Consider the following 23,539-nt stretch of genomic DNA (forward strand, 5'->3'; position numbering starts at 1 on the left):
CAAAGAAAAGCAACAACAAACTTAGTCTCATCACTTTTTCAATGATACCCCAGCAGTGTTTGGACCATGTGTCTCCTGATTGAAAGACATTTACACTGTTTATATTGTACCAGCAATTAACCAGATTTGCTTCAATAATTTCACAGACCAAACCTGTTCTAAAAATTGGAATCTAGACTATCTAGATTGAACTCCCCTTAAAAACTGCAAATTAATTACTGTGCAAAATCTTCACCTTAAACTCTCTCAAAAAAAAATCACTCACTCACTCACTAGCAGAACTGGATTCCCCACATTCCACTGCCCAGATTTCTCTACAATGAAGACATAAAGGGGAAAAATGCTAAAAATGAAAGTGTAACCATTTAACAGTTACAGTAAATAACACAATTTCCTTTCAGCCATGTTTACAGAAAATATTCTATCTGCCTTCAAATGTTCAAATAGTTGATGTTCAATGGCATTTGTCTCCAGTTTAGAGTGGTGTTAACATGTTGTCCCTGGAAATGATACAAAAATGTATAATATAAGCTTGAATTGTTGATAATTATGCTAGCAAAAGGACACACAAAAAGGCTTTTCGTAGCCGACATTGAAATACTTCCAAAACTCAAATTCGGTAGATAATACTGTCAATTTTTATTCAAATTATCCCCTTATGAGTACCATTCATTGACAGCTAGAAGCAGAAATGAGTGGTATGTCAATGTATTACCAACATGGGCATATCTTATGGAAAATATATGTATAGATATACATATATCATATCTTTGTGGTGACATCATTTCTCAATAAAATCTTAAACTGACTAAACTTAAGCTCTCTCCTTTATTCAGCAACACCGGATAATACAGAGCAAAGCAGAAAAAAATGAACAAAGGTTCAAGGCATCAGGTAATAACGAAAGGATAGGGGCAATACTTCAAAGACCACGAGGTCCACATCACACAATTATACAATACAATTAGGATTAAAGGGGCAAAACAGAGATAACAGGAGATAGGGATAAATTATCACAAAAGGAAAGATGTGACTCGCTCCTGACCTTCATTAAGAGAAAAAAACTCATTTGGAGCTGTCCTTCCTTGCAGGGGGATTTGAGCCTTTCACATGAGATTGTGACTCACTAGATTAGATTTATAGAGTGTATAAATGAGAATCTGAACTACTATTAAACAATAACATACAATATATATTCAGAATAAAATTATTTAAAAAATGCAACAAATAGTGATGCATAAAAATAATATAATACATACATTGTAACAATTGTTATTTAAATAGAACTGGACTCATTTCAGACACAGTTTCTTGCCATCTAATGCAGATGTGGGACATAATTACCAAAATAAACAGATGAACACAAAGGCAACTTAACACTGATTCTGATTTTTAATGATCCCTTGTGATGAAAGCATTTAACATTTCACTGAACTCTTGCAGCAGTCTCAAGCACTCAATAAGTTGACACCTTGAGGTTGTTGACTGTTTCTATGGCAACCAGGCATGCACCATGTGGGCGCCCATGTCCATTCAATCAACAGCTTAGGGCATAAAAAAACCTTTCAATAAATTATTTGATTATATTACTCAAGTAATAAAGCAACCAATGTAAAATTGTTGCTTTGGTCTGTAAATGCCATTTGATAGACTAACGCTCGTCACAAGTTGAATAGGTTTAGAAAAGTTGAATAATCTCCCTCCTCTGTTAGAAATACTATTGTACTAAGCTCTACCCTATATGAGAACATCCCACTCTTCTTCATGGACTGAATCTTCCAGTAGTTTTTTGGCCATTACTTTCACATCTGCTCCAGGTCACTGATGTCTTGAAAGTGTGACATCTTGAGCGCTCACTGGAGGTCCAAAGATGATCATGTCCTCTAGGTATGCCAGACCCTGCAGTGCATCATGTTAAATGAGCTTGATTCTGAAACATAACTTCCATGCCTGTAATGTAATGGTTATAAGATTCCTAAAGCAGTATAATAATGGATACAGCTCAAGTTGACATGGTGTCTGAGGGGCCACAATTGCCCTAACAAAGTTCTACTAAACTGTGATTTTTTGGGGGGATTTTGCTCTGCTGCTACACCCTTTCATGCTCACCCTGCTGACGATGAAGGAGGTCCTGGAAGAATGGAAACATTGACTGATGAGACCAAAACACCCTCATATGTTTTGGACTGACCATATGAACCTGGCCTTTATCCAGACAGCAAAGGCCCAACTATGGGTGGACCAGTTGGCTACTCTACTTCTTTATATTTACTGTTTCCAAGACTCACAAGCCTGTTTTTCCCCCACCAGTCTGACTGTAGGAGGGACAAAAGCCAAAGCCAGTTATTTCAAGGGGCCACACTGAGGAACTGAGTATTTTGGCAGATCCTCATTCAGAACTGTAGTCCTTCAATGGGCCCACTCCTCTAGCCCTCACCTTTCATCCTATTGTCCGTTACATGGTTTCCTTCCTGCAGTGATGATTTTGATGGCATTCCATGCAGGCAAATGTCCAAACATCCTCTAGCTGTGCCTCCACTGACATTCTCACTGGTTTTCTGTCATCTGGGAGACACCATCATCATCTCCTAAACATTGTCCTGTACCCTAAGCTTCCTCCTGCTGACGAAGCAGCTCAACTCATGATCAGACCGCCCGACGACTGCATGTCTTCTACAGGACATTGTATGCAATAGCCCCCAGTTCATGCCTCAGCTTCTGCTCCATCTTGAGGTCTTGCACCAATGTAACCTCACACTTCTTTCCTGGTCGCTGGTGGCCACATGGAACACTTCAACAAGGACCTTAAGGGTATGTTCTGCTTCCTGATGTCCAGGAATTCAACACTTATGGCAGGCACCTCTACGATTTGGGTACTCCAATAACTTCCTTATGTGTTTCTCCATGGGCCTTCTCAGTGTTCTCTGGGTTAGCAACCACCTCTCCTCACAATGCAGAAGAGAGTTGGGTTTATTTATGGTATATGTTGTACAGTATTTCAAGTTCCGAGTCCCCATCAGATTCACCCCACCTTCCATATATTCCAGCTCAGCCAGACTCCACCAGTCTCTTGACCCCAGTTCCCAAGCCAACTATGCATCGCACTGAGGATACATTGTTGTGTCAAAGGTTTCCAGTAGCTGGTTGACTGGTGGCCCTGAAGAATGCTCCCAGATGCTTTCTTACATATCTGGGATGCTAATCCCATTACCAACTACCATTGGAGTCATCCCAAGGGAACTATGGACATGCAAGAAGCACACCGTCCTTAGGAGATGGGGTCCTGTCATGAGTGTCCAAACAGCCACGCCTCTGCCTTTGTCACCCTCCTTTATACCCAAGAAGATGTGTGTTACTCATAAATGTATCTGTTTTAATTGTAATTGAAAAACTTGATTTTGAGAAAGTTCTGCTTTCTCAATGCCACACAAAGCTCAAGGTAATATTCATTGCTAAATACCATCATGGCTAAGATGACTCACCTCGCTTGCTCCCAAATCACAGCTAAAGTTATTCACTGTTTCAAACTACATTTTGTAACAGCTGTTTTACAACCTTTTAAAGTAAAATATTCAAGATAACACCTATGACACATTTATACTCACTCATTAGCTCTCATTACAGCCTGAAGCCATATCTCATCAGTGGATGTAATTTGTCTGTTGGGGTGCGTGCCCAGCATTGACATTCAGGATTTTTTCCCCTGACTGTCCTTTTTAATCATTGCAAAAAATACTTCTTAATAAATATGGCATGGAACAGTGTGAAATATAATGTTTTTATTTATTGGATTTGGTGGTTATTTGACAGTGTAGATATGCAGATGTAGAACAAATGTGGCATTTAGTGGGGAAGCACATCTTGGTGGTTGACTGTGAAACTGAAATGAAAGAAACCAGATCAAAATATAACTGTATATGTCATTAATTCTGTCAGTTAATTACATCATTTACCCATACACCTATTGTATTGGAAATAAATATAAGCACATGGTAAGGATTCATTTTAGCATTGTGGATAGCCGTGTTTTTTACCCAACCTGTCTTTTTTTAAATCTCTGGCCATAGGTTTACCAGTGCCTCCACTTAGTCTGGGACCTGAACCTTAAGACGTGGTGCAAAGCATCTGTGAGTCAGGTAATGAATTCATAACTGAAAGTGAAATCAATATTCTACAGTGTTACTCCTTGATGTCTCAGAATTACACATATCAGTCAACCCCCTCTTGTACCTTTTCTCTGTGTTTTGTTTACAGAATTTGCATCCTGAAATATAAAGTGGGAAAAGCATTATTGGACAAATAGCTGCTTCTGAAATCTGAGCTGGGCTATACAGTAGGTATTGTAAAGACAAACACAGAGCAAACTGAAATGTAGAATAATGAAAAGGAGACAGTTGAAGAATATAAAAGCTTTTGAAGCCAGACAGACTGATGGAGAAAAAAATACAATTCTACAAATCTGTATCAGTGAATGATTAATTAATTTTGTTGAATGATCTGTTCCAGCGTTGAGTGATATCAGTTTCCATTTCTTTTACACTTTTACAGAAGATCTCAAGAGACTGATAGTTCAAAAGACAGTTCAATTTAGAGTTCCCATTGGAAATGGCTTCAGAAGGTCTTTGCCATACATTGGGCTTTGATGTGTTTTAACTGTCCTGATCTACTGTTCAGAGATGGGAGAATAAATTCTGTTCATTTTTTCCATTGTAAATGCTATTTTTTCTTCACATTATATTTGAGATACTTCACAAAAATATTTAAAGATTATCATGGAAATATCCATGTAAAACTTTGTCATTGATTTTTATAGTGTAGGTACAGCACAGATTAGTTTGTACTGGTGTACATCCAGTATTTAATCATCATAAATATACCATTTCAAAGAAACACTCTAAAACAGTGGCAGGAAATAACTTCATACCTTTTATCACACACCCTAAAAGCCAGTGAGCAGGTCAGAAACCTGGTTGTCATCCTGGACACTGACCTTAACTTTGAAAATCACATATCAAATATTACAAGATCATCATTCTACCACCTGAGAAATATATATCAAAAGTAAAAAGATTCATATCACAAACCGATTCTGAGAAACTGGTGCACACATTCATTTTGTGCAGATTAGATCACTGCAATGCTCTTTTCACTGGATTATCAAAACATTCAATAGGAAGACTTCAAGTCATACAGAATTCAGCCGCCAGAGTTCTTACCGGTACAAGAAAACATCATCACATTACTCCAATACTTAAATCACTTCATTGGCTTCCCATTCAACACAGAATACATTTTAAAATCATCCTGTTGGTTTTTAAGGCACTACATGGTTCAGCTCCCCAGTATATTTTTGACCTACTCACTGACTACCCCCCCCCCCCCCCAGACCTCAGGCCACTCAGGTCTTCAGACAGTGGTTTTCTGGTTGTACCTAGAATAGGATCAGGATCTCAGGATCTGATAAAGGTGCATTCACTTACTGTAGACCTGCCCTCTGGAATGCTCTGCCTGATGAGCTGCAATCTATAAAAACTGCATCTACATTTAAAGCTAAGCTCAAAACCTTCCTGTTTTCTCAGGCCTATGAACAGCGTTAGTGTATGTCATTATTATTATTTATTATTATTATTATACCACTGCATTGCATATGCTTGATCTTTTATGTCTGTTTTTAAATGTAAAGCACATTGAGTTTCTTTGTAATGAAATGTGCTCTATAAATAAAGCTGCCTTGCCTTTCCTCGCCTAATTGTGTGTAACTTCCCTGACTGTTATCTTATAATTTTGTAAAATACTGACCTTTTTCCCCTAAGGATAAAGATTTTGATTGAATCACAGCTATTTATTAGTCTATTGAGCTTGACCTCTATCATATTGGAGCTGGAAGGTGACTTGGTGTCAAAGAGTCTTTGACTCTCTGGACCAGGCGGCTCATTTATTAATCAAAAGAAAAGACTGATTTCCTGTCATATGCATTTGTCCTACTTTTCTTTTCTGATAACGGTTGTCTTTGGCTCTCGTTATGACCCACACATTTCCAAGTGTCACATAATAAGTGTCACATTTAGATATATGCATGAGCAGGTAGATCTTTGATAGCTGTTTATTCAAAAGCAAACAAAACTTGAAAAGAGGATATAACCTCAAGTCAGAACTCTGGAGGGGTGGACTAAGATTGAAATTGGTCTGACTCGCTCCCTCTCTCTCTCTTTCTCTCGAATTGAGGGTCCATTGTAGTATGTCAAACAAAAGGTTTTTATCAGAGGCTCTTAATGTAACCCCCTCCCCTCACTCTCTCGGCCACCAACTCGTTCTTCTCTTCCTCTCTTTTCTCATTCATTTATTCCACTGTGTGTGGAAATAGGCTGGGCAACAATTAATTTCAGAGTGAATTCAGGCAGGATCTATTACCCCTCTCTGCCTCTATTGCTCTAATGGAAATCTATTTCACTTCTCTTTTGTGTCCAATATAATTTAATGCCCATTTTATTAATGGCCTGAAATAATTACGGAAGGCTTTTGTGATTCTTGAGTATGTTTCATTTAATTGTGTAATAAATGTCTAATCAGAGCTCCCATCTGAAGCCATTATGGCATTAAAATTAACAATTACGCCACAAATGTCTTGGTGAATGCGTTGGGGTCTATAGAAATCGTTGCTGATAACAAGACACATATAAATCATTCATGAGAATTTTTTCAGAGAAAAGCGGAGTGAGAGATAGGAGGATGGGAGGGAGAAAAAAGAAGTGGGGGAAGAAAAGAGGAGAAGAAAGAGGCTGAGTTTTCTTTATTCCATTGAAAAACGGGGATGGCCAAAAGATAGGGCATTTTAAAACTGTGTCACCCTCTCCAGTTCCTTTCTTCCCCTGTCTCTCTCTATCTCCCTTTAATTTGCCTTCCTCTTTATTTTTGAAGTGACAGATTTCACTTTGGGAATTCATTAACCGTTAACTTGGGCGATAAAATATCTATCAGGCCCTCTGCCCGGTTCCTTTGCTAAGCTGCGTGGCGCTCCGGTTCAACGTTGTGGGTGACCGAAGGCAATTAAAGAGGCTTCACACTCTCTCACTCTCCCAGTGTCACTTTCTCTGTGAAAACAGGAAGGCTGCTCAACGTACCAGCAAGAATTGTTTTCTTAGTAGCCAAGTCTACAAATTTCATGGTATGGGGAAACTCCATCTGCCACTAAAAACCCTCGTCAGTTCCTCTGTGTCATTTCCAAGCTAATATACTACAATTGGTTTTGGTGAATCTATTTTAATAGCATAAGGTTTTGGCCTTCTTTGTTCTCTATTACCATGATGCACAAAGGGCCTCCCCGGGCAATGGATTGCACCCTGGTCCTAACCAGATGCTTTCAAGTGAGAGAGTCAAGGAAGTGACTTTGATGTAGCCGACGTCTCTTATTAATGAGAGGGTCGATTTTATTCTCAATCGAACATCCCATTTGAATCAAGCAATCTTGGATAAGTTGGTTGATATCATCCATCTCTGACTCTGCTCCGTCCAAGCAGCCCAGACCACGACTGCTGCTACTGGAATTTCTATAATTCACCACCTAGTTAGTTGGCTAGCTCTAGCTTGGAATGAATACAACTGGGTGAAATGATTCAATACCTTAGATGCACTGTAGCTGTAAGTTCTGTATGTCTATCTTGTTTGGATTAAAGGAGAATTATTGGTTTTTATTACTATAAAGCTATAAGCAAGAAGCCAAATATCAGCGTAGTATTGTTTCTGTTCCACTTTTAACAAACCATTTATTTATTTATTCTTTGTGGTTTAATTGTCTAATTTGTCTTTGATAGTGAATATTTAACCTCTACATAATATGGTGATAACCAATCAGATTATTTCTGTGCCTTATGAAGCTCAGGAATGCTTGCAAGAAAGACAATCAAATAAATAAAATAGTATTTTCTGCTTTTCAAGTTCATTCTGTAAATGTATTGCTTTGCTCTTTTCTCACTTTTTTCAAAGCAGCTCAGTACTGGAGAAATAGAGCAAAACTTAAGAGCCTTACACTCTCCCAGAAACAGTGTACTGTCAGATGAAAGGAAGTGACTCTTGTATCAGAGGAGGTACATCATTGTCTACACCCTCTTCATCCAAGGCCAGATTAACCTTCTGTACCAGGGGGCCTCAGGGCAAAAAAAATTGCTGTTGGGCCCCAGTTAACCCCCCTCCCCTTGGTACATTGTTTGCAGTACCTCTACGCTGAAATATTACAAATTAATTTAGGGATACGCACCATGTGAGCACAGTATCCACTGAAACAGTAGTGCTCTTAAAACTAGATTCTGACACAGGGCCCCTCTTCAAGACAGGGTCTCTATATCAGATAATAAAGCAGGACCCACCTTAAGGCCCTTATCATATCAGTGGGGCTTTGTTAGTGCATATCCCACTACTCCAAAACAAAGTTACACTTAAATTCCATTGAACCAATTGTTAACTTGGGGTTTTGGGCGGCCCCTGTGGTACGGGGGCCCTAAGGTAGTTGCCTACTGTGCATAGTTGGTCCAGTGTATCCAGGTTTTTTGTTTTTTGTAAAAAAGGTTTTGAAATCCAGGTTTTTAGTTGAATTGTTGGTGACTAAAGTGAGGAGCCAATTTAGATTGGATTGGATTGGATTGCAAGCAACTTTTTGTATTGTGTAATTTAACAATAACATCAAACAAACCCCCAAATTTTAAGTCCTAAGAACTCAACTTTTTTCAACTGTGAGATCTACTGTATATATGTACTGCATGTCGGTCTAACATCCTGATCATTTGATAACAGAGATTCTATTTCAACAAAATCTTTTGTGATGGTAAATTACAACGGCTGCATTGTTCACATTTGTTAAACATAATGGCATCATGTCTGGTAAAAGGGGCCACAGAGTTTGACAAGTTCACTAACAACTTTGCTGTTTGAAAAGTTCAGCAGCCCCTCATGCCTCATTACGTCCAGAAGCATCTTATAATCAGTTATTGTTAGAATGTCTTTACTATGATATGAAAGGATATCCTTGATCATTCAAAAAATTATCCTTCAGCATTCTGAAGAAAATTAAGAATCCATTTCATGAGCCAGCACACGTCATTGAATGGATCCAATTTATCAGCTTCAGGTATGCAATAAATTCCATTTTTGCATATTGTCAGGTTACAAAAAATTTGAAGTGAATGTAACAATGTTCAGGTAAGAGATATTATAGCTCAATGTCAACTTACATCGTGGCCTAAAGCTGCCAATCTGGCATGATTTTGTTCCAAAGCATACAATAGATTTTTAGATTGATGAAAGCATTTTTTTCCTCCCAAAGACTCCTTGAATACACAGCCAAGGAAGAATTTTCAAAACTGTAATGTAACCTTGGCAAAAACATAAAGTTCACTATGAGTTATCAAATATCTCAATAAGGATTCAAGTTTCTACAAGTGGACTTTTATGCTGTATTGAAATGAATCGAAAACCAGTGAATGTAATGTAATGTAAACTTTAGAAGTAGTTCAATTTGAATAATCAGAGTTGCAGAAAGATAGTTTATACAACTGCAGGATCTCTGACAGATGATACAAATCATCATGTTGAGGGTGGAGGCCAAATACATTGTTGATCAGGGCCAGAAATTGATCTCATCTTTTACATTTGCTTTTCTTGTCACGTGAGTATCTGGTTGATGGTGAAGCAGTGACAGTACACACATTGGCTGCATACAGCAAAGTTAATTGATAATTATAATCCCTCAGTGCTTAAAACACATATCATTTAACCCAGTCAAATTCTGGTCATAATAGTGAACTGATGATCAAAAGTTGTTTTCCCCATTACACCCTTTTCACGTCTGCTTCAAGTCAAATATGTCCATGCATCATTTCTTGAGAATACCTTGTGTGCATACACAATTTGAATTCCATGCAGGTAACTACGAAAACTACTATATAGAGAGGCAATTACAAAATTTAAATACACTGAATGGCTGTTGCTGAAAGAATGCTCACCATAAATATCCAAAAATGGAGTTTGATATACAAATCTTACTACTAATTACTGCAACTACTGCTTCTTTATCTCTTATTATATGACAAAAATATGTCAGAAATACATTTTCTTTGATTTTTATCCCATATACAATATCAGCGATCCAGTGACATCTTACCATCACATACAACATGCAGGTCCTCCTGATCACATGTCCCTCACAGAATTGAATCTTACACAAAAATAATAAATTATTTCTTTAAAAATAGTATAGAAATACAAATTTTAAATACAAAATATATTCTAAGTGTATATACTTTATATAAAATGTGTACAGCAATAGGCTAAAATAAACTCCTGATGAATCTGCATGAGGTAGAGTTACGTACACCCACAGGCGCTGAGACAGAAATGCAAAACTGAACACAAATCACTTTAACCATCTCAGCTATTTACTACATTTCTCTTTACTGAGGTTTCCTTTGTCCAAACAGATCTTCTGCTATTTAATTATGCATTTAACTGATGTGCAAATTAAGCATGGCATTTTCACAAAGACACTTGTGTCTTTTGTGATCACACCTCACACCGTTTTCCCCCTCTTCTTCCAACCAATTTAATTCCAAGCTCCAGATTTCATGGTCAATTTTATCTCACTCACTCTCAAAGAGTCCATCATCAATTCTTCACAACTTTTCATGTCCCCTTTCTCTGCAGATTCACTGCGAAATTGCCTATTCAGGTTATTAAATAACTGTGACTGCTATAAATTTACGGCAACACCCTGTGCTTTGAATATGCATTTGGAATGCTGACCTCCAGCTGCAATTAGTCTTAGTCTTTGTTTATCCTTTACAGAAATCAAACAGCTCTTTTAATTCTGTATTTCACTCTCTTTGTTTCAGTCAAGTCAGAAGACTGGAACAGCCTGCACTCACATGCATCAGGAGTCAATCCTCGCTTTATGCTGACTCAAATGTTCTGGTGAAACATCACACCAAGAAATAAACAATTCAAAGAGCATTTCAAGCAATGATGGATAAATACTTTAACAATGTGTATGTGTTTTCTCAGAAGACTTTCCACAATCACCAGAAATTGGTCTAATTGAATTCATGGATAACTTAATTTCTTCCAACATATTTTTGCTACAATAAGGTTAGGGGTTAAAACAATAAAAAAATGATAAAATCAGGCCACAGAAACTTGTTTGGACTCAAAGATGCAGTTTTGAGAGGCAGAGAGAGGCATGGCTCCAATAGGTACCATCCAGAAGTCTCCTTACCCCAGATTTATAGACAGGTTTCCGAGCGATGTCATCTTGAAAAGTGAGCACAGGCAGAAGACAACACGCCAGAATGACTGAGAGTTTATGGGAAGATAAACATGAGGAATTTTTGTGCAATAAACTGCATGAATTACAAAAATAATGGTGGAAAATGTTCAATATCCCAAGATGGAAAACCTCCCTTTTAGCTCGGAGTGCAGAATTAGTTGTAAGCATCTGTGACTTGGTCAGAGTCCTGAATTTTAATAAGGTGGTGGAGAGTTTTGCACAGAAACTGTTGAGAAAGAAACACCTGCTTTACAGTAAGACATACTGTTACTGCATGTTTATGGTTGTTTAATGAACATTGTAAACATCTATCAAGCTCTATGATCAATACTTAAAGGTGATCAGTTTGACGTGTGTAGAGTTTTAGTGCGGGACTTGTTGACAGCTGATAGAGGTGAAAAACTGATGCTTTTGGATGGAAACTGTATCATGTTGTTAGACTTCTGTGCTCTTTCAATTCTTCTTTTAGCTCTTTTATTCTAAGATAACATTTCTAAGCTATGCTACTTTTTTACTACATTACATTTTTAAAATCTGATGTTATTTGTGTGAGGGGAGGCTTCTGTATTCGTTGATAATTTGGGACACACAAAGGTCATTTCTCACTACCTGCAGAAGCTAGTTTAGTGTGCTCTGGGTTAGCGTCATTGCTGCTACTAGCTTCTGTTTCTCACTGGAATCCCATGTTAGCTAGTTTAAACTGTGGCTTGGAAAAAAAGCTTTTGGAAATATGAGGATAATGGTCACATGTGAATAATATACAAGCAAGTTTCTTTATTTCTAAATGTCCATATGTAGCCGAAGCTATCATGGCAATGCGCACACCCATGACTGAAACAGGAAACCCAACAGACCCCAATGAGTATGATGACACAACATTTTGGCTAGATGAGGTTAAAGAGCTGCTAATGGTCAAAAATCACATCAGTATCATCAAAAACCCATTTAGTCTACAATGACTGAACAGCTTTGATAAGTGATCAAAACACATTATAATTGGGCTTATTAGATTTAAATGGATGGAGGGATGCATTTTTAATTTTTGATGACATCAAAATCTTTTTCCTGAGGTTGAACGCACTTTGGACAAAAGTGACAAATGAATGTAATGTAATTTGAATTGTCTTTTGTTTCTTTGTTTTTCTGGAATTAAGTTTTTTTTTTGGTCAGACTACAGGAAGAAGTAATAAAGATAAAGGCAATATCTTTATGACATTTAGTCACACAGTCTGAGCCCTTTCCTTTGTCTTTAAAGAGACCATGGGCTATAATTGGAGACCAGTGCACATCGTCTCTCGGCTGAGAGGGTAAATGAGGGATCCCTAGACTCCAGGATTACCCTATTATTGAGAAGACGTTCCACTAAGCCTCCACCAGTGACACATATTCCTGTTCTATGGCCTATTCACTTTGAAATATGTCTTGTCAGGGAGGCTTACAGAAATCTACATAATCCTTTTTCATCACAATTAAAGATACCACTGAACAATAAAATTGCTTGCTCTCTGGTTTGTTTCATGTTGCTTTGAGAAAAAAGGGGTGAGGGAAATGCGGCTGAGCGTTGCTGAAGGTTGCAAAAGGCTGGGATGAATTTTGGATTGTGTCTGAAGAGAGCAAAGAACTTGATAACATCCTTTAACCTTTAGGTTAACAGAGCTCTGGTGAAACAGGGTTGTAAAATTTTATGTTGTGTGATTCGTCTTGATTTGGGGATTTTTCAGATTCTGAACTCACATATCAAATGTGGAAATTTTGATAAACAAAAGAGTAAAGAACTTAATCAAAATGTAGTTCAAGTGAAGAAGGAAATGCAGTGCAGAACTCTTTCAAGAGGTCCAACAGAAAATGAAATGTTTGTATATCTGAGGTAATTGAAATTATTTACTGGTACAGACTGGAGAACAGTTGTGCATCTAAGCTTGTGACTCCTTTAATCTCAACTCTTACTATTTAAATCCAGCCTGTTCCTGCCTTTCTGAAGTTGTTGTTGAGTGAATTATTAGAAACTAAAGATGTGACAAACAGGAAACTCAGGATGCAAAAACGATTTAAAACATCAGCACCATTTCATCATGAAAAGTCTCCTAAAATGTCATCAGGCCAAAGTCTTTAATTTTTCTTTTTTCACTAACAGCCCTGATTACCCTCAACATGATGACATGTCAAATAAATGATTTGTAGGCTGTGGCTGTGAGAGATTATTCATATTTAGTCAAGACTTGCAGTATTTGCCTTAAAGAGCCAGCTGAATTCCTGCTCTGTGTATTTCTTACAAATGACAGTAATTAACCTAATGTTGAGAAAATATACTGTAGCTTATTCATCAAGTTCTGTCAAAGACTAAAAGCTCTACTTTTTGTACCTAAGATGAAGCACAGCCTTCTCATTTCAGCAAAGTTACTAACTTTGGGAAAGTCTGATGATCACTTTTGTTTACTTTTACTGTCAAATAAGTTATAGGCTACTAGCTAGCTTTGGTTAGTTATTGATGTCATGATGATGACGACGACAATGATGACTGGTAATAATACAATTTCATTACTATGATAATGACATAGAAGAAAGATTTAAGTCTCACTGTCACATTGACATCACTTTACTGGGACACTTGAGTAGAACAAGCCATTGTTAATGGTATTGGTAACACCTGTGCTTTTCCTGCTATGACGGGTCAAAATGTCTTCTGTGAAAAAGGTCTATTGTGATTATACTGCCTACACTAAAAAAATATTAAGGATCTATGAAGGCCCTTTGCATGTCAAAATGTCCACATTTTACAAAATGAATAGTTATGTTTTTGCATGTTTTTGCAGTCATGATGGAAAGCCTTTTCGTACATTCTGTATTCTGACAGTGTATGTTCAGTTCAACTCAAACCGAACCCACTGAACAGCCTTCTTTGAACATAGTCTGTGGTGAAAGATGTATTTAGATCTGTTACTTAAGTTAGATTAATACCACATTGTAAAAATACTCATTACATGTAAAAGTCCTGAATTACAAATTTAACTTATGTAAAACTACAGAACTCATCAAAAAAAAAAAAAAAAAAAAAGTAAAAGAACTCATTAGGCTGAATGGCCCCTTTCTGAGTACTGTATTATATATCATGTTATTGGATTATCATTGATGCATCAACATATAGGAGGAGTGCACTGTCACTATGTCACCAGTCAACTAGGTGCTCAAGTAACAACGTAAAAAATGTCAAAAAAGAAAGGAAGTGCATTTATGTATAAGCAGCGTTTTGATTTTACAGCTGGTGAAGACAGAGCTAACTTTTACTACTTTATATATTGATCTATATATAAAACATCATGTGTTTTTTTTATGTATAATCTTAACATTTAAAGTAGTAACTACTGTTGATAAATGTGGAATAACAAAGCAGCATCAAATGGAAATACTCAAGTACAGTACTCGAGTAAATATACTTCATAGTCCATTTCAATCAAGTTAACTGCTTCTTATTGCTATAAAAATAATCTACAAAAGAAAAAAAAGAAAAAAGTTCATCTGTAGACTTCTGCCACTAGGCCGTTGTGTTGTTGTGTCTCTCTAAAAAACTAATAGCACAGAAGAGGAATAATATGGTACTGTTTCTGTTTGGGAAACAATTAAAACAAATGACTTATATTTCCATGCCAAAAATAGACAGACACACAAAACCACCTCTTCCCTTTCTTCTTGTTCCAACTAGTCTCCTCATCGTGTCTGTGCAGCGGAAAATATGCAACAACAAACAAGCCTGCGGTGAGGCCCACAATTATGAGTCATTTGTCATGTGAGATGTGAGATGGCTGTGGGACAGTGTCCGAGCCTGTGAGGCACCGGAGAGGGCAGAGATCAGTTGAGCTACAGTGGTCAGTAACACCAGCTTCAGGTTACAGTTTGAAACTACTGGCTAGTAACCTTCAAACAAACAGCATGTGCAGATTTCGGTTGTATATGCTTGCACAGCCAATGTCAAGTACATCATTTTCTTTAAGTTACATGAAAACATCAAAGGTTCTGTCCACAAATGAAAGTCAAGAGATTACAGCTAGGTCACAGGTTACCTACAGTGGCCTTTTGTGAGTGGTGCACAGGGTTAATTGCCACTAAATTACAAAAGTTTTTAAAATCAATTATATCCACCTGATTTTTTTTTCTTGTAGACAGCTCATTTGTTCAGGTTAGAACAATTTCTCCTCTCAGGGCAGATAAAAAGTTGGTATCTGCGGTTCAAGCATCAACAGTACACTGGTACTGTAACTAGGTGGTTTTGTCCAAATGACTCAAGTGTATCAACTGTGATTACAGTCTTTTGCATCCTCCATGTAATACATCATAAACTTATCATGTTTGTATCCAATAAATGCCAGTTTCTACTTTAGTTAGTGATTTCCTACATTTCCCAGAATGACTATTGACAACCACAGAAAAAAGGCATAAAATGTGGATGTATGCATAAGGACATATAAACAGTAGATGGGCAGTAATCACTAGTTGCATATAGCTTCCCCTAATCTGAACTGGTAAGAACCTGAAAGATCTAGGTTCCAGGTTCTTACTTGTTTTCCATTATGTTTTACAAACACACAGTCCGAAGGTGAAAGTGAAGAATTTGGTAGAGGACTGACTGCTGGTTACAGTGCAATCATTTCTGAGTGACAATATCTACAGTTTATATGGGCAAATGAATAACAAGCTAGCAAAACACACAATCGGATATTCAGAATCACAGAATCACCTGTAGTTATTGAAACTAATAATCTTATCTTCACATGTGTCCTGCATTATTAATTACTGTGTTTGTGAATGTACCTGGAACCTGGATTTAGTTCCACTTCATGAGCAGTGCTGAAATTTAGCTTCAGGAACTCTGCCCCAAAGCAAAAAGGACTTTAGAAAACCCTTAATTTTTTTTATACAAAAAGCTCATTCTAATCAAAAAGCTATTCAAACATGGATAGCTGTTTTCACAAAAGTCTATGAGTGAAATGTGTGTTTCTGTGAAAAACACAGTATAATTTAATACAGTATTTAGGTACAGTGCATATGGTCAGCTAGCTTGAGTACACTGGGGTTGTGCTTACTATCACAGCGATGGCTCTCACTGAGTCAGAATGTATCTTGTGGCTGCATGGCATTATGGTCTATTGAAACTACAGTCGGTGCAGGTCTTGGTGTTTCTCTGTCCTTTACATCTGATTTCTGCCTGTGTGACAGTCTATGAAGAAGTCCTTGCTCTTTGACTCTGAGGGGCTGACACCAAAACATGACATTTAACACAGACGTTCTGCTTTCCTCTGACCTGTAATGAAAATTTCAAAACCTTACAGTGTCAGCCAAGTTATTAACAACCAAGTTGCACCATTGCTTTCCATTCCAAGAGTTTGTAACCTTTTTGTGAGGAGTGGTAGCAGTAAAGTTAACAAGTAGCACACAATCCATAGTATCCTGCAGGATTATTTGAAGTACATCACAGTGAGGAGGGCATAGGGAGAAGGGCAAACATCATCTTGCTCAGAATGCCCAAAAGCCCGGGATTTACATCTGTTGCTTCTTTCATCTCTTGTATCTGTATTCTCCAAGTCCTTACCTGCAGTATTAGGTCAGCTGGTGTCATAACAGAAGCCCAGGAGCCCAAACACCAACACAGGATACACACAGACTTCTCTGTCGCCACTCCATCCCTGTGGCACAACTCCATCCTCAAAATGTCTCTGAAAATCCGCCTCTGCACAGCTACATGGTGGCTTTGATATTCTGTGGCTGTTTGTTTTTAAGTCACATTGTAAGATATTGCCATTGTCATTGGTTTGTGACTGGTATGGATTTATTGTGAGTATAAGTTTTGAGAAGTTGAAAAAAAAGAGTTTGTTTAATAAATTTTACCCTTTAGGCTTCTGTATTATTTTCAAGACAGAAAAAAACTGAGAAAAGCCAGGAATTAAAAAAAAAAATTCTTGGCTCCCCAGGTAGGGAATGACTGATATCATATACTACTTTTGTGTCAAAAAATAGCTTAATGGAAAGATATAACAGGCCATTCTGAAGCTAACTTAAAGCTGGCCATGCCTAGTTTTCTGGCATTAGCGATAATCTTTCCCATAAACCACTATTGTATAGTCAGTAGTGAATTAATTTCAAGTAAATTATGTGTGGTTTATAATGTTTTGTTGATGAAACAGTGGAGAGCACCGATATGACATCCGTTAATAGGGTTTCAAACAATCATTTTGTTGTTTTCATCAGTCAAGTTATTAGAAAAGACTAATTGAAGACCTCCTCCCTCATGTTTTAAGATATATAAAACATAGCCTGCTTTGAATAATTATTTGTGTCTGATATGTTTTTTTTCACAAAAAAGTTTAATTACTTAGTTAAAAATTCTTAAAATGTCATCTCCTCTTTCTCCATGATTTAAAAATCCAAAATCTATCAATATGCAAATATTTTCATTTCAAAAGTTTAACTGCTGGACACAAAATGTCTCCTACTTCACTGAAAAGTTCATTCTCAGTGTTTGTGCACTGGAAGCTTCAAGTTTCCACATCACACTTGTGTAAGTTGAATATTGGACCAGAATTGGCTTCCAAACTAGTTGTGATGTCACAAATCCTGCTCGTAGGTACACACCTTCAGATTCAAGGTGAGCACAAAGAAATTTTCCTCCTTCAGCAGATGAATATGAAAACAGCTTTCAATCAATCAATCAATCAATCAGAAGCAGAAGTGGAAATTCCTCAGTATTTGAGGTGATACCCAGAACTTCCTCAAGCATCTGAGGTGAAACAGTCTCTGCCTTGCCTTTCTCACTAATGAGTGAGTATGCAGCGCCCAAGTCAGGCCCTCAGTGATGTGGACACCAAGGTACTTGAAGCTGTCCAACCTCTCCACCCAGGACCTATTGATATTAAGGGGTGTAGTTCTTTCCCTGCTTCTTCCTAAAGTCCACTATCAGCTCCTTAGTCTCACTGATGTTCAGGAGTAGGTTGTTGTCCTGACACCAGCAGATCAGGTCCTCTACTTCCTTCAGGTAGGCCTGTTCCTTGTTATTTGTGATTGGGACCACCACAGCTGTGTCATCAGCAAACTTGATGATGATGTTGGAGTTGAAAGTGACTACACATCATGTGCGTACAGGGAGTACAGCAGAGGGCTCAAAACGTAGCTCTGGGGTGCTCCAGTGTTAAGGATGAGGGTAAAATAATGACCAATGTAAATTCCCTTAGTAGAAAGTGCGGTCTGCATTTGATTGACAATAATTCCAGATCAGGTGAGCAGGGAAGCGATAGCATGTCAATAGTCCCACCGTCACAGCAATCCTTACTAACGATAAAGCACATGCCACACACAACATGGATTTAGCCAGGTTTTGGTGAAACAAAGGACATTACAGTTCCTGATATCCCGTCGGAAAGTAATGTGGGCACAGAGGTCATCCAGTTTATTATCCAACGCCTGTATATTGGCTAGCAGGATGCTTGGCAGAGAAGATCCATGTGGCTGGGATCACAGCTGGTGTTTAATCTCTCCATGTTTGTCTCGGTGATTCCTCCGATGTTGAGATGGAGGCAGAGATCAACACAGAGATGGTCTTGCTGGTCTATGTGGTCGGGATCACAGTTGGTGTTTATCCCCTCTATCCAAAAACCCTGATGTTTACATTTGAAATCTCATCTGGCCAGGTAGCAGAGTCGGCAAGAGGAGAGTTTACAAAGTGGTGAGTTGACCATTTCCCTGTCCTGATGAGTGACTTGTAGTCATATGTTATCATTGTCTAATATTATTCACAAAAAGTATAACTAATATAAACATGAAGAACATAAATTTGCATAAATGTAGCAGAGCAAACAGAGAGGTGACTGGATAGGTCAGCACCTTCTAGTAATAAATATGTATACACAGTACATCCAAACTAAACACTAGTGTCAAACTCTGCATAGTGAAGTTCAAACACATTTTTGAGTGGAGGGGAACTTTAAATTGGACTGGAAATAGGCTAATAGGCTGAAACAGCTCATGCCCTGTAAAGGAAGTTGGGAAAGTGCTGCATGAAGAAATTATGTTTTCTACTGTTTTCATTATATACCAGACTATTAAATGAACATCATAACTACAGATAAGATAACATTATTGTCACATTTACAGCAGTAAGTACAAATGGCACTGTGTGTATGTGTTCATCACTTAATTCGCCAGTTAAAGTTATTGAATCTAATCAAAACATCACGTTAACAATCTTTATCATTATATCAGTATGACAACAAAATAAGACCTTTTTGTTCATATCACCAAAATAAAAAATAATAATTTATTAAAATCGCTAATTTCTTTTATCTTTTTAACATGTCTTACTACCATTTTCTCACTATCTCTTGTTGCATCAGGAAAGCTGCACATGCATTATTTAAGAATGAACCACAGTTTCAGGTTCATGCAGGTATAGCCAACAACAGTTCTTTTACATTACAAACATCTCCTAGTAAGCCCTATTAGTCTGACCTTACTGAGTAACTATCACTGTAGTCTAACCTTTTTTTATGCAATCTCAAAAGGTACAAAGTTTGAAGTTGTCGTATTTCCGCCTGCAATCTGCAACCCTCAGGTCTTGCAAATTGCAGTCCTTGTTTTGTTGTTGACAGTGTAATCCTTGAAAGTAAAGCTAATTATCTTCAGAAGCATGTCTTCCAAATACCAATTTGTAACTGTCTCTGCAGCTGGGTGGTGTCTAGAAGGGATACAGGAGATTGCAGGAGGTAATCTCCATTCACAGCGTAGTCTCAATGGCTGCTGGTGGCTTTGGTTCAGAGTGGATGAGGGACTGAAAAACAGTATTTTATTTATCTGCCAGGCAAAGGGGAGATTGTCAGAACAGGTGTCAAGGTGTCACCGCTGCTGTCGAGCCCAAAGTGAGTCATGAGTCACAGACATTCAAATTTAAGTTAAGTCACAAGTCTGATTCAGTATGACAAGTTGAGTATGGAGTCCTCTAATTTGTGACTTATGGTGCAACATGTAGCATTTTTACATCAATAAATCATCATCACATTCATGTTGACATATAGGATAATAATGTCAACCTACTAAGACCGTCACAGAGAACACAGATGCCTCTTGTGCAGCCTCTATACTGTATTTTGTCTCAAAAGGTTGAATCTTACATGAAATATGCTATGAGGCACAAGGGAAAATGCTTTACAGCACAAAAAGAGAGGAACACTGAGCAAAGCTAAGCATGCACTTTTGCAGTTTCTCACAATGGCAGGTGGTGAAATGTGTAAATGGTGAATTAAAAATAATTTCAAAGGTATTTGACAAGACAACATGGAAAGGAAAGAGACACATCTTAACATTTTTTTAACTACATGACACATCCCAGGTTCATGGTAAGTATGGTCTTGGTGCTACCATTGGCATGATTGTGGACTTTTTTTTATAGACATGATACTAATGTTTATATAATTCAACTGGTTTGTTCTTTACTGAAAGCCTCAGTTTCCCCAATAAACTGCATTTGAGCCCTATTAGAAGCAGTAAGTTTCTCATATCTAAACCTATTGGAGATGTTGTGTTTTGCACAGTTATTCATGATGGGAAACAATTTTTTAACAAGGTCTGGGTGGAAAAACAACAGACTAATCCTTTAAGTCTAAAATTATGTAACATGTGATCTATTTTGCCAGCTGTCTGTCCACAAATAAAGTAGCTAGCTGCCAGAAAGTCACTGTAAGTTGTGAAATGCATCATACTCATCTCATCATTGCATATAAACAAAATAGCTCATATGGTCCCCATACTCTTTGCAGGGGCAATATACTATTTGGTTATGTAAAAAAATTATCACTGAGGTACCACCACTACAGTATGCCAAAATGGCCGCACAGCACAGCAGTGTCCTAGTGAGTTTGGTCAATGCTAGCACTCTTTTTGGATCAGACTTTATTGGCATTGTCAGTTGCAACCAGACAAACTGATCATATTTTCCAATAGCAGTAAATACCTGTAAATTGATGCCCATAGTAAAAAGTCTTTATTAGCCCCAGTTCTGACTTGGGAAACATGTTTGACCCCCAAATTGGTAACAGCTTGGTACGCTGATGCAGATTAACCTAATCCACTAGCACTGACATTGACATTGTGGCCAAATATCTGAAAAAATAAAATTTTCCAATTACTGTACCAATCATTTGACCTATCAAGTTTAATAAATGTATATAGAATCCTAAAAATATAAAAGATCTGTACAGATCTATCACAGATCTTTTTGAAGCAGAAATTGTGCTCATAAAAGTATCACCATAACCAAATGTACTGTCAGGAACACTACACTGCCAATTCAGTCATACAGTACTATAAAATAAGAAAAACAGCTCACAACTTAAAAAGGACAAATGTGAGTAGGTTTCCACACTTGCAGGTAAAATCACCTTGCTCCTAATAGTCTTGACATACAAACCAACATTTGGTACCTTTTGTAATTTCTAATAAGTGAATCTTTTTAAAGGATTTATAAGTTGTAACTAGTGATTTTATTATAGGTTAATAAGTCATGTATGAATGCTTTGTAGATCAGTTGTAAGCTGTTAGAATGACGTTTGGGTTGCACTTGTGAGTTATTAATAGTCAAGAAATTATTACAGTTTGTATTTGGTTTTGGTGAACGTATCAGACTTTGTCAGGGACAAATCAATAAAGCCCTGGATTTATTTCATTTATAAATGTTAATACATCATTAACAACAAAGGTAAATGTTTCTTACTTTTTAGCAAGCCAACAGTAAAAGTCAGTTAGTCATCTTGTTAATGTTAGTAAGTTAATAATATGGGTTTTTGCAATAAGTCTATAATTAAAGATCTTAATATGTTGTTAATAAATGGAGTTACTGCTTTAGTTTTAAGTAATGGAAATGTTGCCATATCGCAAAATGAACTAGTTTAGGTTACTGCATATATATATTTTAGATGTTACATGGTCAATTCTATCAGCTGTTTTGACCAATCAGAACTGAGCTCTGGAAACAAATTATTAAGCTATTTAGTTTGGATAAAAACCAATAGCCTTACCTGGTACACTGTTTGCAGTACCAAACTGCCCTGTATCTCTGTTGTTTTAATGTTATGGCATATCTATGACAAGATTTTGATCATATCAACAAAATAACAAAATAATTTGTTGACTTTTCTCAGCTGTTAACAGAGGAGGACAAACACAGGGCCTTGATACTCATTGTCTATTTAACACACGAAGCTTCAAGCCAATCAAAATGAACTGATGACTTATGACCTTGATAAAGGGACGCTGAACCCCTAAGGTCTCATAAGCTTTGTGTTGATGGGTCAGAGAGAGAGTTAGCTTAGCATATAATTAATGTTTAATAACCCCTGGTTGTTTGTCAACACTTTTCCCACTGTCTTTTTCCATGCCTTATAATCTTCAGAGTGCCTGCAGGCACAGCATTCTCTGATAACATCTTAAGCCTCTTGTTCCAATACCCTGGCCTGGCAGTAACAACACTGGCCAGTCACTCATTTACAAGCAAAGATAAATGCACAGTCCTTAATCTGTCTCCAGTTAGGTCTCCTGCAACACAACACAGGCCAGGCCCACGCCTTTAACGCCTCCTCAGGCTTAGCTGCTCCATCAGCCCTGCTGCTGCCATGTAGGCTGCCTCTGCTCTCACCTCTATCACCTGCCACACAGGTACCGAGTGATAAGCACACACTGCCACGGAAAGGTCTCCCATTAATTAGGATGAATTTTAAAAGAAATTTTAAAGCTTTTGTGCATGTTTGTTATTTCCTCACTGCTGAAGACACATTTTGGAGTGGTGTTACTTTGTACAAATATCTTCCTTTATATCTTCTTCTTTTTTGACCTCTGTCAGATCTGATAACAGGGACTTTTATTTGAATTCTAAAATAACACTCACATCACACTAGGTTTTAACAAGGTTATGTAATCTCTCATTAAATACATTTTGCCACAAATTGTATACAGTATAATAGTTAGTGATATGCAGATCCAGTGAAGCTGAAGTTCACTGAAGGAAATGAAGGCAAGTGTCTAAGATTATGTGCATGTTTTTAGTAAAACATATGCTGATTATATATGGTCCAAAGAAATGGTTTTTTGAATTATCATTTTTCCATTTGCTATGACCAATAGTTTTTTTGTAATAACAGTACAACTAAATGATTTTATATATTCATGATTTAAGAATAAGCCAAAATGTATTCT

The 23,539-nt window shown here is 37.4% G+C and overlaps 1 protein-coding gene and 1 long non-coding RNA gene across 4 annotated transcripts in view; one reads left to right on the forward strand and one right to left on the reverse strand.

Annotated features, from left to right (window-relative positions):
* The window catches only part of LOC121900030, a 7,120-nt gene extending 1,773 nt beyond the window's left edge, over positions 1–5,347 (forward strand). The window contains exons 2-4 of one of the 2 annotated variants that reach the window (XR_006096877.1): positions 4,068–4,136; positions 4,255–4,333; positions 4,549–5,347. This is a non-coding gene — a long non-coding RNA (uncharacterized LOC121900030). Of the gene's footprint in view, positions 1–4,067; positions 4,137–4,254 lie in introns of both variants that reach the window. The other variant, XR_006096876.1, reaches the window with a different exon arrangement.
* sox14 (SRY-box transcription factor 14) overlaps positions 1–23,539 on the reverse strand; it is a 126,576-nt gene that overhangs the window by 5,628 nt on the left and 97,409 nt on the right. The window lies entirely within an intron of this gene.

Source organism: Thunnus maccoyii, chromosome 7 (genome assembly GCF_910596095.1).
Source record: "Thunnus maccoyii chromosome 7, fThuMac1.1, whole genome shotgun sequence".
Lineage (NCBI taxonomy): Eukaryota > Metazoa > Chordata > Actinopteri > Scombriformes > Scombridae > Thunnus > Thunnus maccoyii.